Source organism: Stenella coeruleoalba, assembly GCF_951394435.1.
Source record: "Stenella coeruleoalba genome assembly, chromosome: 11".
Classification (NCBI taxonomy): Eukaryota; Metazoa; Chordata; class Mammalia; order Artiodactyla; family Delphinidae; genus Stenella; species Stenella coeruleoalba.
This window is the reverse complement of record NC_137157.1, coordinates 26,494,679-26,510,996: the sequence shown is the minus strand read 5'-3', so window position 1 is coordinate 26,510,996 and position 16,318 is coordinate 26,494,679. Positions and strand designations below refer to the sequence as shown.

The 16,318-nt window shown below is 47.6% G+C and overlaps 1 long non-coding RNA gene across 1 annotated transcript; it reads right to left on the bottom strand.

Moving 5' to 3' along the window:
• Window positions 1–284: 284 nt before the first annotated feature.
• Window positions 285–14,366, bottom strand: LOC307194509. The gene is made up of 3 exons (XR_013830571.1): window positions 14,279–14,366; window positions 11,760–11,838; window positions 285–382 (listed from the first exon to the last, which is right to left on the bottom strand). It is a non-coding gene; the product is annotated as an uncharacterized lncRNA (long non-coding RNA).
• Between the last annotated feature and the right edge of the window lie 1,952 nt (window positions 14,367–16,318).

The following is a 16,318-nucleotide window of genomic DNA, read 5'->3' as shown; positions in this document are numbered from 1 at the left end:
GAGGGGACAATAATCTCCCAAGTGTCTCTGAGTGAGGAGGTCCCCGTGGGCTGAGGACAATTCTTGAGGAGGGTGCAGCTGAGATCCCATAGCCAACACTTACAGCAGCTATGGGATGCATGCACTGGCCCATGACGGGGGAGCTGGGTTGTGTCCCCCGGCGTCTACTATAGGAACAGAACACTGAAACACTGGAGTGGGTTATGGAGGAAGCATCTGTCTACTTCTCTAGAGACCCTGAAAAGTAGAACCAACTCACCTGTGTGGCAGAGTGAAAATAAATGGGCTTGCCCTGAAGAGATGGGTGGATGAGACACTCTCACAAGAGACCGTGGGGCTCTGCAGTTCTGTTTCCCGGCATCCTGGGAATTCAACTGCAAACCTGGCAGAAATGAGAACGTGTGGGACTCGAGAGCTCCATCCTGAGAGTGCCCCCCGATAGAGAAGAGAGATGAATCAGGGAAGCCTTTTCTCCTTATGCCTTATTCTTCTTTCCCCGATAGTCAGTGGCCACTGTCAGAGGCAGTTTGGAGTAATCATTAAAAAGGCAAAGTCTACAGTCAACCCCCTGTTTGTTCTGCCCTTAGACTAGTTAGCTCAGCCCCCTAAGCCTTGCTCTCTCCAGCTGTAATAAGGACAGTTCTTGTGGCAGAGGCGGCTGGCTGGCCACCCATCCACAGTGCAGGTGTGTGGCTGCCCAGTCAGCACCTACATTTCCAAGTCCCCCTTGTGGCCACATGTGACCGATTCTCACCAATGGGGTGTGAGCAGAAGTGACTGTCCCTGACCAGAGTGGTTAAGAAGTAGGTGATTCCCCTACCAATTCTTTCCCCAACCAACTACTGAAAGGAGAGAATTCTGAAAACTTAGAGGAAGGCATAGGCATAGGTGGAAGGAGCCTAGATTCCTACATCACACAGAAGGCTGCGTACCCAGGATTACTCAGAATAGACTGAAGTGAGTGAGAAATCAGCTTTTCATCCTGTTAGAACTCAGAGATTTGGGGATTTGTTAAAACTAGTGTTAACCCAAACTAAAACAATTGTAAATTCCTACTTTAAGTTTGTCATGGATTGAGATGACATCTGTAAAGAATTTTAGGCCCCTTGATAATGTCTATCATCTTTCCTCACAAAGTACCCCCAAATGAACTGAGTCTATTGAAAGGTGATAGGTGGGTGTTTCTCAATATTTTGTTGAAGAATATGCAAATGCGGCCACAAGACAAATTCCCTAGCCCCTCTTAAAGTCTGATATATAGAAATTCTGGAGCACTGAGCACTGCTTAGCAACCTGGCAGATAATCAGCACTTATAATTGTTAGTTAAGAGTATTAACAGAGAAGGGATAGAATTTTTATGCAAACAATAAGAAAAATCAATAGCTACTGAATGTTTACTATATATTAGATACCATACTAAGAAGTTGTGTATGTTATTTATTTAATTCTAGCCATAAAGTGATTGAGGGAGAGACACTTTATCCCCATTTTACAGATACGAAAACTGAGATTCAAAAAAGTTAAGTAACTTGCTGAGTTAGTAAGTAGCAGAACTGGCTTTGAATCCAGGTCTGTTCATTCCCAAAGCTGTGTCCTTTCCTCTCTACTATGATGTATCTGGTTCCAGGGCTGCCCCTCAGAGTGTAAGGACTCTAGTCCCTGGGGGTAATTTAATCACCACAAAACCATAGCCAGATCCCTGTCCCGTGACAGATTTTTTTTTTTTATCCCCTTAAAGTCAGCCGCCAGTCCCAGAAAGTTTTTTTAAAGTCATGATTTATATAGGTCACCTCACGGCAACATTTTCAATCTTAATTTTAATCACCCTCCCCGCCACGCCACGAGAAAACTTACAAGGGGAAAGCTTGGAGAGGTTAGTGATTTCTGACCCCCACATTAAAGACACTGTCCTCAGAAGTCCCCTCTGGCTTCCCAAGTGAGCTCTTGGCGTCTGTGATTTTCCGCATCACCGCTGAGAGCTGAAAAGGTTTGGACTCTGCCAGACGTCTCTGCACGGGAGGGTGACCTAGACAGGCCCTTGGGCCAGCTCAGTAAATCAGAGGAAAACAGAAGGCCCAGATGCTCTATGTCACACTGGGAAAGGTAAAGGCCTTCTCAGACCATGAGTGTATCTATCACGGGTGGCGCAGTGTGACAGACAAGAGAAGATGGGTGGAGGGGGCAGGGGGCCAAAGCACTGTCTCCTCCTAAAGAACACAGGGGGCAGTGTTCTCTGCAGAGAACCTGGCTTGAGTCCACCGAGCTTTCCTATTCCAATCGTTTGTACCTTTAAACCTTCACAACATTGCTTTTGTAGAGAATAGGTGTGCTCTCAGTGCTAAATTCTGACCTTGGTCTTTAATAGCAACTCAAGGCAAGGGAAACAAGGAAAGTGTTACTGACACTTATACTTGGCATTTCACTTCCTGAGTTTCTCCACAGCATTGGGGGTTTAAGGGTGTAAATGAATCCTGTTTCTCCTCCCCTCTGGATTCTGAACCAATGGGGAAGTAATACACAAGAATCAAAGATCACATGGATGACCTTCTTGCCGAGAAGGCTGGTTTGAAGACCTGGCTGGGATCCAAGGCCCAAAGAAGCATCTTCTCCTCCCACTAAGAGGAAACCACGCACTGGTCACAGGATAAACGACCATGGGGCATCGCATACAGGACCCGCGGCAGAGTGGAGGAAAACTGGGGACCTGTGGGCAGGCAGAAGTGCTGAGCAAGGTGGGTAGGCACCATGCCGCCTCCCCATCTTCCCCAGGAAGCCTAGAAAGAAGGGCTGGGACTGTTCCTCCAGTTATATTCGCCAGGGAGGAGTGGAGGAAGGGTCCGCTCTTTTGTAGGGAGTGGGGCAAATAAGCTTTCCTTCCAACAGACTGCTGAAGACAAGGAGAAAGGATCCTTGAATTCCGGAGGCGGTTTAGAAGCCCTGGTGGACGCCCAGAGCAAGAAAGCCCATCTGGACCTCGGAATTAGCCACACCATCTCCATCTGCCAGCCGCCCCAGGTCTCCTTTTCTGCACCAAGAAGCTGACCAGATTTGCAACTGTTGGCTGACTAGCTGGGACACATCAGCATCGATGGATCCAAGTCACCTCTGTCAGGCTCCTCCAGCCGGCGCCTGCTGGCTGTCTTGCCACGTCCCCTCTCCTGAAAGCATTGCGCAGCACTGACATTTTGAAGTAGTGTTTTTCCTGAATTTACTGCATTTTCCCTTCTTGGAGGTAATAGATGGGCTGCTTGGCTTCCCTTCGATGCAGACACTGCTCTGTGGTCGCCACAGCTCCAGAATGTGTGAGCAGATTAGGCAGGGTGAGAATTACAGCATCCTGGGCTCCACATGCTTCCCTGATTGGCGTGTCATTTTCCAATCTGCTAGCACTTCACAAACAAAACATTATTTTAATTACTTTGAGCTATACTGATGGGTCAGATTTTTCTCTGCTTTTTTTCCTTTCTGCTCCGTGTGGCATCCCTGTGCTGTCTCCCGTAATGACAGACCTCCGGTTACAAGGCGTGCCGTGGGAGGCCAAGGAAAGGCCCCTTCCCATGCCTTCTCCCAGGACCTTGGGATCTTAAGAAACTGGTCCTGGCTCCTGGCCAAGGGTTGCCCCGTTGAGCTTGTTTTGATACCCAAAGAATGAAAGATTTCCAAAGCAGGCTTGACTTGCAGGTTTGGTTGATCTGATCTTCTACCCACCATAAATGATCTCTTACTTAAAATACTATGCATTTTAAACTGTCCTGTTGCCCAAGCAGGGTGGAATGTTACAGAAGACGCCACGTACGTGCAGGGGTTTAACGCAATGGGTTCCTCCTTGTGCGATGGCCATATTCCTGAGAGGCCAGGCTGCTGCTGGGGAGTCCAGGGGAGCCAGATCCCACGGGAGCCAACAAGAATTGTAGACAAATATCCTTAGGCTGAATAATAGCGATAGTATCTTGAGTTTGTCTCGCTTCCAGAAACTTCATAAGAACAAAGGGGTGTTTTACCTACATGTGATCTCCCCTTCACAGATTTTTTTTTTTTTTTTTTTTTAATGAGAAAGTATCTTCTAAAGAGTCTTTAAAACATCCCCTCAGCCCGCCCAAGTTCAGGCCTGGGCTGTTTCTCACCTGGATTAGCCCCAGGTCCCCCCCTCAGCTCTTGCCCCCCGCCCTCCCTCCCTCTCACGGATGCCAGCTTTAATCTCCTAGTGCCCAGTGTTAATCATATCTGTCTCCCGGTTAACACTTGTCAGAGGCTCACCTTCCTAAAGGGAGTACAGGTGCCCCAGTGTTGGTCCAAGGCCTGCCATGAAGTCGCCCTGACAGCTTCCTCCACTGTGCCCGCCCCACCAGCACTCAGCCCTGCTCAGGGGTAAGACTCCATCTGTCCTCCAGACACGCACCGTGCACCCCTCATCCTGCCTGGACAGCCCCCGGTCCCTCCTCCTCCCAGAATCCTGCCCATTGTTCTAAGCCAAAAGCACCACCCTCTTCCAAAAGCCTAGCCTGTTCTTCTAGGCAGACAATTTCTTCAGGTGTCCGTGTGGATGCACTATATTCTATTTCCATTCTCTGTCCATCTGTGTGCATGTCTTAACCTTCTCTCTCAGGGCATTTTCTCCATCTGTTCATCTCATGTCCTCCATGGCATCCAGCACAGCTTCTTACACTTAATTGTTGCTCAATAAGTAGTAATTGAATTGATTTGGACTTAGCGTCGATACTTTCTTATCATGTGCACTGAAGTACTATCTCCCTGAGTATTTTCTATCCTGGGTTCAGAAATTATAAGACCCATTTCCAAATGGCATCAAGATAGAAAACTTGTACTCTTTAGTTTAGAGAATAATTTCTGTTCTTTTCATCAGATTTTAGGAAGCGGAGAGGCAGGGGGTGGGGTAGGGGGCTAGCAACTTCGTGGGAATTTCAAGAGCTTTGAAGTTAGGTTTGAATCCCTGCTCCATCCCTGACCACCTGTGTGACGTTGAGCAAGTTCCTTAATCTCTCTGAACCTCAGTTTCTCTTCTCTGAAATGGAGACAAAAGTACCTATTTTATAAGTTTATTTATGAGAATTAAATTCGAAAGTTTCTGTTAAGCTCTGACCCAGTGCCTAGTATATAGTAAGTGTAAATCATTCCCATCATCATCCTAATCCTAGGTGTAAATTAGTTTTCATAATATGACAAGATTATAACCTGATTGAATTGGAGGATATTAGCGCAAGAACACTCATTGAACTGTGCCATAGGCAGGTGTTCAAACGTGTGTTAAAAGGTACAAGAGATTTGCTGAAGTCAAAGTGAGATGCAGTATAATCGTGGCAATGAGACACCCTGTTGCTGGGACCCTGCTCTCCCGGGGTCGTCCACAGACTGACTGGAGCCTTATGTCGGCATCTGACTCTGCAGGCGCCTGGCTTCACAAGCCAAGCCCCTGCGGTTGACCCAGCCTGGCCGCCCTCCACTCCCGCACTTAGAAGGACCCCAGGCTTGGCTTAATGCTCTGCTGTCATCAACTTGAAATTCTCCCTCATTTTCTAATGGGCTCTGCATTTGCATTTTGCACCAGGTCCCAAATTCTGTAGCCAGTCCTGCTTACAGGAATGTGAGGGGTTATACTTACTTCATTTTCTGCCCCTACTGCCTGACACATCATGCGCTCATACCTGGAATGCATGAATTTCACTTCCACAGCCATCTGGGTGACAGCTGCTCATACACCTGCTTTTACCTAAAGTTTTACATTTAAAACTGACAAAGTTAGGTATGTTTGTGCCTCAGACTTTGAATTTGGTGAAATAGGACATTTGCAATTTTCTGCAGAATCTCCATACAGAAGGAAGAGAGCAGCTAGAATGTGGGGGACTTCGCCACCTGTTTTAAACATCTCAGTTTTACCTTTTTTTTTTGTAAGACCTCCAACTTTATTTCTCTTTTACTATTTTTTTTTTTTAAGACACATTTTTGGACTAGAAGAGTAGTTTCCTGTCATGGCACATGGCTGAAATTCTATTATCAGATGCATTTCTTTTTTTAATTTAAAGCTTTGACTCTAGGGAAAGTTAGCCCGCTAAACCTTCAATTCAGCAAGTGCTTATTGCTTGCTAGATGGATACGGCACCGGGAAGATGCTAACGTAAATGATGTTGCACATGCCTGAGAGGATGTGAGTCTGACTGCAGCATTGGTTACCACATGAATCCACTGAACTGACTCCATTGACCTGGCCGGCTGGACTGGCGTCTCCTTATTTCCTCATATACATTCTTTCTAAAGTTTATTTGGAAAGAAAAGTTGAATTTCATGGACTATTTTTTTCATACAAAGTGATTCAGCTTTCTCCTGCCATTAGGAAAGTGTGTAAACAAAATTTATAGGAACATGTAAGTAGTAGTTAATTCCAACTTAAAGGATCATTACCTGTTCTTTTTATTCACTGGATTGTAACCTAGGTTCTCTCCCACTCCAACACACACACACATTCACACACACTCTCCTTTCCTTGAAATTGTTTTGGGACCAACTGGCGCTCTGATGTAAACAACTTTATAGCAGACATTTTAAAAGCAATTCAACTACAATTTCTGACGGCTGCTAGACAAGTAAAAGATACATCTGAAAAGCGATTCAGATATACATTTTTTACATTTGTGGATATATACATTTGTGGTAAAATACACGTAACATAAAATTTACCCTTTTAACCATTTAAAAGTTTACAACTCAGTAGCATTAAGTACGTTCACATCGTTACGCTGTCAGCACTCCATGCATCTCCGGAACTTTCCCATCATCCCCAGCTGAAACCTTGTACAATAGTCCCCCATTCCTCTCTCCCTCCAGCCCCCGGTGACCACTATTCTACTTTCTGTCTCTATGAATTTGACTATTCTGCATATCTCACATAAGTGGAATTGTACAATACTTGTGCTTCGGGGTCTGTCTTGTTTTACTTAGCGTGATGTCTTCAAAGTTTATCCATGTTGGAGTATGTATCAGAATTTCATTCCTTTTTAAGGCTGAATAATATTTTACTATAGGTACATACCACATTTTGTTTATCCATTCATCTGTCAGTGGAAATTTAGGTTGTTTCATATATATATATGCATGCCACAGTATTCCCTTAGAGCCTTTAAATTTTACAATATGCAAATCTTTCTGATGATGTGTCCCATTTCTCTCAGCGCCAGTGAGCCAGACAGCCCTTCTTTCCCCCTCACAGCCTCAGAGGTCTTCTGTGATAATGAAGAAAGGAGAAAAGAACACCTCTCCAGAGGGAGGTCTTTGGTCAAACCTGAGCTTATTAGAGGTGTCTCAGAAATGTCCATTTACAGGGAACTATATTCAATATCTTGTAATAATCTATAATGAAAAAGAATATGAGAAACTATATATATATATACACACATATATATCTATATATATGTGTGTGTGTATATATATATAACTGAATCACTTTGCTGTACACCAAAAACTAACACAACACTGTAAATCCACTATACTTCAATTAAAAAAAACAGAAATATCCACCGAGCCCCTACCCAGCAGGAACACAAGCCTTATGAAACAGACCCAGATGCTTTCATCAATGGCCTTACACTCCCTAGAGATCACTTCCGCACAACCCCAATGGACCCCAAACCATGGCATCAGGTTTGCAATGAAGCTGACTCGGGCAAGTGGGATATGGAGCTCCTCTCTGAGGCAGGAGAGTAGTTTTTCATACCTGGAGCTTGGGATACATGTGAGATGGGAGTGGGTGGCGATAGTTGAAGTAAATACCCGTGTCAATGGCTTCTCTGTCCTGGAATGTGCCAGCTGTGACCACAGCCAAGTCAGGACGAGGCCTCAACAGGCCAACCACCCACCCGAACACTGAATAGTGTCTTTGACGGAGTTTGGTGATAGTTCTTCTCCTTCTCCTCCACTCAGTCCCATTCATCACATATCTGCAAGCACCTGCTGCTTACAGGCATGCTTCCCGGCATCCAGACTTGGCTGGTGCCTCTGTCTAGGTGGGATGTGCACCCTGCACGGGCAATACCCTGGGGTGGGGTAGGGGTGGGGGTGGGGGTGAGCGGGTGAAGCTGCATCGCCTCCTTCATGGGGAATTGCTCCTCCCTATTCCATGTGTCCAGTATATAGTTGGACGGTCACATCCAAAGCTCAGAAGAGAAAATGTATGTGGAAATACAGATTTAGAAGCATAGGTGTAGGCGGCACCTGAAGTCTTGAAATGGAATCAAAAGTCTTGGGGAATGTATGTGAAATGACAAGAGAAGAGCAAAAACTGATCTCTAGGAAACATCAACATTTCAGGGTGAGCAGGATAAGAAGAAACAGGGGACAGGGTAGAGAGGGCCAGGGGAGAGGCATGACCAAGGAGGGGGGAGAGTCTATCAAGAAAAAGGGCATGGCCAACAGTGCCAACTAGAAGTCCACCGCCAGAAGCTGCACTGTGAATCCAGCTGGTGATCCAACCATTGGCTGGTACTCACTGTTGCCCAGGCAACGACATCCTGTTCTTTGAATAGGTCTGGCTTTGTGTACTGAGGTAGCAGGGAGAACAGGAAGATACCAGAGGTGTAGGACATAAAATTGGTGAAGATTCTGATGAAGGTTAACCTCAGCAAAGTTAGTAAAGGACTGTAGGAATTGGCCAGCTGCCAAGAATGGAGGAGAAAATATTCCAGACTGAGTGGGTGGTAAGGAAACATCCTGGGAACTGCCAGTAGTCTAATGCGCCTGGATTGTTGGGTGCATGTGGAAAAGGCATGAGAGATGAGGCTAGAGAAGATACTGGGGTGAGATGACAACAGGGCTTTTAGTCTTGCTAAGGAGTTTGCATTTTCTTTCAAGGCAATAGGGATCCCCAAGGCATTTTACGCAGAGGGCTGATATGAGCACATTTGCATCTTGGACTGATCACCCTGGCAACAGACAGAGGCCGTTGAGTTAATGCAAGGTGAGAAATTACGAAGGGCTGTGGCATTGAGGATGGATTTGTGATATATTAAGGAAGAAGAATTGTCAGGGTATTTTATACGTAGTGGCAAAAATTAAAATTTGACCCCTTAAGTCAGGCTCAATGGCAAAGACTGCTAGTAACAGAATCTGTAGTTTTGACTCCCCCAGCTAAAACCTGTATATCCCATCTTCCTTGCAATTATAAGGGCCATGTATCTAAGTTCTGTCCAATAACTTATAAGTGGATGAGTCTTATTCTGGGAACCTTCTTTATAAGTTATCTACCATCCACCCTTTGCCCCTCTTCGTTATCCTTTTCCCCCTCCTGCTGGATGTGATGGCTGGAACTGGAGCAACCGTCTTGGACCTTGAGAAGACCATGACCTTAGGAATGGAGGTTCAGCATAGCAGGGAAATTAGACAGAAGGAGTCCCCGGGTCCCTGAGAGCTTCTTGGAGCAGAGCTGTCCCATCAATCCGAGAGTACCTAGCTTCAGACTTTCACAGTACAGATCAGCTTTTTTCTATCTTGTTTAAGCCACTGTTATGTTGAACTTCTTTTAGCCTTTTACCGAATTAACTGGCCCTGATCCTAACTAATAAAGCTCTCACTTTTAGCTGTTCGCAGAGTCTCTAACCCTGGGAGCTGTTAGTCTGTACCACTGCTCAGCCTTTAGCGTATTCCTTCTGTCTCCAGTGCTTTTTTGCATCCTTGGCTGAACATCCAGCCCTATTCCTAGTAGGTGCTTAATAAATACTGAGGAGAAGGAGGAGGCAGTACCCAGAATTGTTGTTTTCAGACCTTGTTAGTCATCGGGCCTCAGGAGAAATTTGTAATGTAAATTTCATCATGCAAACTAGTTAATGCCTTGCCTAGTGGCCCTCAGCCCAGGAGCGTGAAGGAGAAAAGAGGAGAGTCCAGCAAGAGTCTGACTCTATTACCTCACCTGGGGATGTGCAGCCTTGAAGGCACTGACTCATCTTTTCTGGGGCAGGGGTGGGAGACATGATTTGTATCAGTTGGCAGGGAAGACAGCATCAGGGTGAATAAGGAGGAAAGTTGTGTCTAAGGTTCAGGTGAGGGCTTCAGCTGGTTCCCTGCTGGCGCCCTCTCCCAGCAGCCTCTGCTTCTCCTTTGTAGCATATCTCTCAAAACAAATTAATGTTTCCTGCAATTATTTGTTCAGTATATCTCCCCTACTAGAGCATTAGCTCCACCCAAATCAGGAACCAAGCCTGCATTCTTCACCCCAGTATCTGGAGCACAAAAGGCACTCAATAAAATACTTGTTGAGAAATAAATGAATCAGTCCACCTTTTCACGCAAAGAGGAAAGAGCTTAACAAACAAAAGGGTTACATGGGAAATCTCCTTTGCAAATTTTAAAGGAAAGTATTGTATTGATAGAAAAGATTTTTCACTCTGTGGATGAGCCCTAGCAGAAGTCTGGACCCTGAGCCAGCTTCCTTAGCTCCATTTCCATCCAGTCAGGTAAGCTCTCGATTACCCAGCGCTGTAGGAAGTGCAAAGGAATTTTAATATTCACTTAATGTTCACAAGATGAACAGTAAGTCCGCTGGGAGCAAAGGAAACAAGATATTCAAAGGCTATAAGCAAGGTCTGACGGAAGTGACTTTGAAATTATCCCCAGGTTAGGGCTGCAGGCACCTGGGGTTGGAGGTCCAGCCTGGACCAAGCCGGGCCTGGGGCGGGTGACCGGGGAGTGGGTTTGCCCAGCGGGGAGGGGGCGCGGAGGGGGTGCGCCCTCTGCCGGGGGTGAAGGAAAATGCGTCCGCACAGGCGTTGTGTCCGTCCTGTCTGTCCCGAACCTCTCGAGAGTAAATATTAACTTATTCCAGGGGGAAAAGTGGAGGGGAAGAAAAAGCGTCTCAAACTCTCGCCCAGGAAGTGTTCTTCACAAGTGTTTTCCGACTCCCGCCCTTACAGCCCCGAACTTTTCCAGGCTCAAGGGGGACTGACTGCGGTTAATTGCGGGTACTGACGGCCCAGGTCCCGGGAAGCCGGAGTGCTCCCCCCGCTTCTCATCTTTAAAGTCCAAAGAAAAAAGAGACTGCTTGAGACGATCAGAAATGGCAGGTCTTATCGGGCCCTTAGGACCCTCTTGTGACCGCGTCATCTTCCCCTTTCTGGGGTCTGGGGCGCAGAAGCAGGTGCCTTTTCCGTGCCGGAAAAGAGGCTAAGAACGCCCCAAGCCCCTGGAACTGGTCCTGGGGGCACACTGCGGTGCAGGCCCCGGGACCAGCCGGGACACCCTCTAGGCCAGGAGGCGGGGCCCACCTGTGCCTCCTGGCAGCAGCCCAAAGCTGGGAGGGGCGCTCGCACCCACGTGGGCGCCGAAGCCGGCTCTGTTCCCCGCCCTCCGCTCTGGTTGCAAAATCTGGAGACTGAATTAGATGGTCAGGTGGCCCTAACCCTAGAAGTTCTCGATTCTGTTGTCGTTTTTTTAGACCCAGATTGTGTCAGTGGAGGGAGTTGAGGAACAGGGGATGCCTTGGAGTGTGAACCAGAAGAAAACAATGGGTGGGGGTCATCTAACCAGCTCCCTTCACTAGAAAAGCCTAAACTGCTTTCCAAGATCCGGGGCTCTCTTTACTGAATCGGGAGTGACACCTAGTGGCTGGTTCTCCGCGGGATTTCCGAGGCGGCACTTGCCCACTGATCGCTAAAAGCCTTGGGAGCATCGGGTACCATTGATGTTTCCCGTTTTCTGGCCCCCATCAACAGCACTTTTCGTGCAACTTAGGCAACTCTAATGAAAATGCTCTTCTTACCTGGAGACCTGGCTTGGGCAGCTGGCTCACTCTCAGGCGGCAAATACAGCATGTATTGAGCTGGATGCTGTTGTAGATGCTGGGGATACAAAGATGACCAGGGCTTAGTTCCGGCCCTCAAGAAATTCACAGCCCAGCTGGGGGGAAATGGAGAGGTTAGAACAGTGGACAAATTTTAAGTGTGTTGGATGCTGTGGGGGAATCAGAGGTGGACCTAAGTGCCTAGAGGCATTGAGGAAGGCAGAAATCCTTGAGCTAAATTTTGAAGATTAGGTGGTATGGTAGGCAGAATTCTAAGATGGCCCCCAAAGTTCTCAGCTCCCCCTGAGCCCCACCCCCACATTCCCCCAGTTATTCAATCAAATACCAATTTAGGTGCTGTGGTAAGAGATTTTGCAGATGCAATTAAGGTCCCAAATCAACTGATCTTAAAATCTGGAAATTATCCTTGGTGGACCTGACCTAATCAGGTGAGCCTTGAAAAGCAAGTAGGCTTTTCCTGGCAAAAGAGATTTGAAGCATGGAAAGGATTTATCACGGGCAAGATTCTCCTTTGCTAGCTTTAGAGATGAAGGGGGCCAGTGGCAAGGAAACTGGGCAGCCTTTAGGAGCTGAGAGCAACCCCTGGCTGACAGCCAGCAAGGAAAGAAGAGAAATTAAATTCTACCAACAACCAGTGAGCTTGGAAAAGAGCCCTGAGCTCCATGTGAGAACACAGCCCTGGCTAACACCTTGCCTGTAGCTTTGTGGGAACCTAAACAGAGAACCAGCCACACTGTGCCCAGCTGCTGACTTTGTGGTAATTTGTTACACAGCCATAGAAAACGAATACAGATGGTCATTAGAAAGAGAGCGACTGCCTGGACAAAGGTTCAGAGGCATAGAGCAACAAGGTGTACTTGGAGAACTGAAGTCATTCGGTACAGGCGGACCATGGGGAGCAAAGGAGATGGTGAAATGTAATATCAAGAACCGGGCTTTGTCACAGAGAGACTGTGCCCTCGGGCTAGTTAACTTAGCTCTCTGCGCCTCAATCTTCTTAAAGGTAAAATGGGGCTAATGATAGTAGTTAAAATAAAGAGTTGTTTAGTGGGACAAATGCACATGGAGGATTCAACACAGTCTTCAGATATGGTGAGTGTTTAAGAAATGTTGGGTAGTAATAGTTGCAGTAATTAATCATGTGGAGAATGGATGAGAACAAGAAGAGGCTAAGTGATGTCGTTTCTTACAGAGTCATTGGGGACACCCATATTGCGATCACCCAGGGGGGCTTATTAAACATGCAGACGCCTGAATCCTGAGTCCAGGCTGAACTAGACTCTCTGGGGCTGGGGACTGAGAATCTGCACTTTCAAGAAGCATCCCAGGTGATCTTTCTGAGAATCACTGAGCAGGAGATAAGAAGACTTGTAACCAGGCCATTGTAATAATCTAGGGGAGAGTGAGTGACAGACGGAAGCAGCCAGGGCATTGGCGGTGAGAATGGGAAGGGGGGGGGGGCGGCAGACTTTGAGGTGGGTAGAATCAACGGGGCTGGAAAACGGATCGGAAGGGATGGCGAGGAAGAGGGAGGGCAGAGGATGAGAAGGTAGGTGGAGGCGGTTATGTTGACTCAGATGGTGTCACAAGAGTCCAGGCATCCGTGGGGCATCCAGGTAGAAAGGCAGGTAGACAGTTGGAGAGTCTAAAATGGAGGAGATAAGATGGGGCTGGAAATGCAATTTGGAATGTCCATGAGTACAGGAACCATGGGCTGATGCCCACAGAATGAGAAGATGGTCAAGAACAGACCTTACAGTGTACCGGTGTTGGGGGCAGGGGTCTAGGATCCCGAGACAGGGCCATCAGAAAGGCTGACGGGGTGCTCTGTGGGGAGGGGTCCGAGAAGGTGGCTGTCCCCAGTGTCCCCACCTTGGAGCAGTCCAGATGGAGAAAGTGTGAATGCGTCCCTGAGCCCCAGCTACTAGCAGCTCCAGGGCAGGATCAGTGAGGCCCACTTCAGTGGGGTGAGGAGGGAGGAGGCCAGACCCATGGGAAGCGAGGCAGGGGGTACTGTGCTTCAGAAACGTGGCTGTGAAGAAAAGGAGAGGATAGGACCTAGAGGGCTCGCAGCCCTTCCCCTCGCATTCCACGCTGTGAACCCGACACAGAACCCACATACGTGGCTGCAGCTGGGCCTGTGCCTGCCAGACTGTGCAGGGAAGCGGGCAGGGGAGGGTCTCGAAGAAAGAAGGGGTGCCTAGATGCCAAGGTCGAGGATGCAGATACATTTATGAGTGGGACCCACGAGGCAGAAAGAGGAGTGAGGTGGAGACATCCTTGACTCTTCGGAGAACGAGACATGGAAAAGATGAGAATCAACAGGCCCGAGGATGGCTGAGCTGCGTCAAGGGCCCAGCTGGGCTAAGAGAAAAAGAATCCTGTGGGGAGTAACTGTGCGATTTGGGGGAAAGTGCCTCGATTATGCTTTGCCTCGAGTAGCTCAGCGGTACTGTGGGAACAAGGGTACCACTTACCTTGGAGCGTTGCTGCAAGAGTTCCCTGCTGGCACCCGTGGTGACTGGCACAGCAGCGCTAATAAACGGCAGCTGTCCTGAGGATTCTAACAGTTGTCATTTCATAAGTCAGAGAATGGCCGTCTGTTCAGGACCCTCTGATCGCTTCCCATCCCACACAGAGTGAAAGCCAGTGTCCTTAACTCTGACCGGATCCTACTGTCTCTGGTCAGTTCTCTCTGCTCCAGCCACGTAGGTCTGGGTACCGTTCACCAAGCACGTCAGAGCCTTTGCCCTCACTGTTCCTTCTCCCTGCAACACTCTTGTCCCGGTCATCCCCCTGGTTCACTCCCTCCCCTCCTTCAGGACTTTGCTCAGATGTCACCTTCTCAGCGACACCTTCCTTGATCTCCCCAGTTTGGCTCGCAACACCCTTGTCCATGCCCCTCCCCCCTCCCCTGCTATATTTTGCACCAGAGTGCTTTCCGCCATCGCCACGCTCCAGGTTTTTTCATTGGTCTCTCCTCAAAGGGACGCGCATCTTCTGTTCACTGCAGTATCCCCAGAGCCTACAGCAGTGCCCAGCATCTAGTTGGCACTCAGCAAATATCTGTCGGGCAGGAAGGAGTGATCCCTTCTCTAAGCTCTTGGCTCAAATGTCACCTCTTCAGAGGGCCCTCCCGCTGCCATTTAAATAGCACCCCCTGCTGTCACTCTCTGTACCCTCTCTTTACTTTGCTTTTCTTCCTCAAACTTCTCCACACCTGGTATTATTTTATATTTGTCTGTTTGCTCATCGTCTCCTCAGCTGAGTCAGCTCCCAGAGGGCAAGGATTTAGTTTAGTTCACTGTATATCCCAAGTGCCCATCACAGCACCGGCTACAAAGTAAGCACGTGACATGTATTTGTTGAATGACAGTGTTATCATTGGTTTTTTTTTTACTATTAATAATAATAGTAATAGTTTTACTATTATTAGTAATAATAATTTACTGTATTGTTGGAAAGCAGAAGGTAAGGAGCGGCTGCCCTGTGAAGAGTGGACCAGGGCAGAGGGAGGAAGGCGGCCTCTGGGCAGGACATCCTAAATGCATTGTCTGGTGGAAACTAGGAGAGGGAACGAGGATCCTCACCCCCGTCCCCAGCCTGGCTAAATCCCCACACCCAGCACCCTGGGTACAAAAGGCATGGACGGCACCACAGGCAGCAGCCAGAGGGGTTTCTTTTCTCTTCTCCTTCTCCTGGGAATCCTGGAACGGCACACACTCGTGCTCTATAGATGTTCGTGCATTGAATACACAGCAACTCCCTGGAATTTTTTAGAAGGAGTAGCATGAACACCAACATCCAGTCGGTCTTCTCTTGGACAGGTACCAAGCAGCACTTCATTTTCAGAGTGAAATTCAGTAGCTAAGGCAAGCCCTGGGGTCCCCCACTCAAGAGAGGAGAGCAAGGACGCAGAGAACAGATACGAGAACCCCTGCCTTGTTCAAACACTAGATCCACAGCCTACCTGGATGATGTCTCTGTGTCTCAGCTTCCTCATCTGTAAATGAGGATAATAGCAATACCTACCTCATGAGGATGTTAACAAATATATGTTATATATAAATATTTGTATACTGATTTTTTAAAAACAGTTCCTGGTATATGCCAAGAACTATGAAAGCCGTGAGGATTTACCCTACTCGTAAGCTAACAGAATTGCCTGCTACTCTTTTGTAAATGCTGACTGATGACACAAGACTCCTGGTCAGAGGCAAAGAATGAAGGACTTTATTACTTAACAACAATAGCAATAGACAGAGCGTCAGCCCTTGTGCCAGTTCCCTGACTTTGATTCCCACAGAGGAATGCAAAGATGGTAACTGCACATACAGTGGGATGCATTACAGGAGTGGAACCCTGGGCTTAGGGAACCCAGATATTTTGTAACAGGCAGGAACCATGCCTGCTCTTTGCTCCAGAAGGAGACACAACCTCTAACTCCCAAGGCTGTTCACTAACAAATATCTTTGAAAAGATATGTCAGAACAAAGGGAGTCAGTGCCCCTGCTTAG